We start from the raw sequence: 956 nt of genomic DNA on the forward strand, positions 1-956 counted from the left end.
TAACTAATATATAAAGAAATGTATTAATGTTCTGATCATAGCACATTCATAAAATCTACTGATAAGGGGATAATATTTAAAGAAGATCACAAGACACCTGGGTGGCTTAGTCAGTTCAGCGACTGGCTCTTGATTTCCGCTCAGGTAAGATCTCAAGGTCCTGAGATCCAGTGCCATGTCAGGCTCTGCACTCAATGAGGAGTCAGCTGGAGATTCTCTCTCCCTCGCCCTCTGTCCCTCCCTCGACTACCCACGCTCTCACTCTCTCTCACTCTCACTCTAAAAAAAACAGTCCTTAAAAAATATTTAAAACAGGGGCGCCTAGGCAGCTCAGTCGTTGGGTGTCTGCCTTCAGCTCAGGTCATGATCCCAGGGTCCTGGGATCGAGCCCTGCGTCGGGCTCCCTGCTCAGCAGGAAGCCTGCGTCTCCCTCTCCCACTCCCCTTGCTTGTGTTCCCTCTCTCTCTGTCTCTGTCTGTCAAATAAATAAATAAAATTTAAAAGAATAAATAAAATAAATTCAATTCAATTAGCCAACACATAGTATGTCACTAGTTTCAGACAGAGTGTTCAACAATTCATCAGTTGCGTACAGCACCCACTGGGTATTAAGCAACTTTAATTGAAAACATTACATCTGAAAATAAACATGAGTAAAATTTATATTGAAATGAGGATTGCGGATCGATGGTTTAGCTAACTGTGATATGTTCATTCATTGCATCTATGATAAAAGTGGGTGGATGGCACTTACTATAAATATGACAGGTGGGGCTCGCCTTGGCAGCACATATACTAAAATTAGAATGATACAGAGGCCCGTGTGCAAGAATGACATGCAAATTCCTGAAGCATTCCATAATTTCTAAAAACTGCTTGTAATTAATTATGTAAACAACATAAAATGTAAGAATTATGAGAAAAAAAGGTGTAAGAGTCATGTTTGCTCACACTAT

The 956-nt window shown here is 40.7% G+C and overlaps 1 pseudogene; it reads left to right on the top strand.

The window, feature by feature from the left end:
- The first annotated feature begins 771 nt into the window (after nt 1-771).
- Nucleotides 772-866, top strand: LOC115940275 (U6 spliceosomal RNA; annotated as a pseudogene).
- The last annotated feature ends 90 nt before the right edge of the window (nt 867-956 follow it).

Source organism: Leptonychotes weddellii, unplaced genomic scaffold, assembly GCF_054177405.1.
Source record: "Leptonychotes weddellii isolate Sample4059 unplaced genomic scaffold, ASM5417740v2 HiC_scaffold_40713, whole genome shotgun sequence".
NCBI classification, from domain to species: Eukaryota; Metazoa; Chordata; class Mammalia; order Carnivora; family Phocidae; genus Leptonychotes; species Leptonychotes weddellii.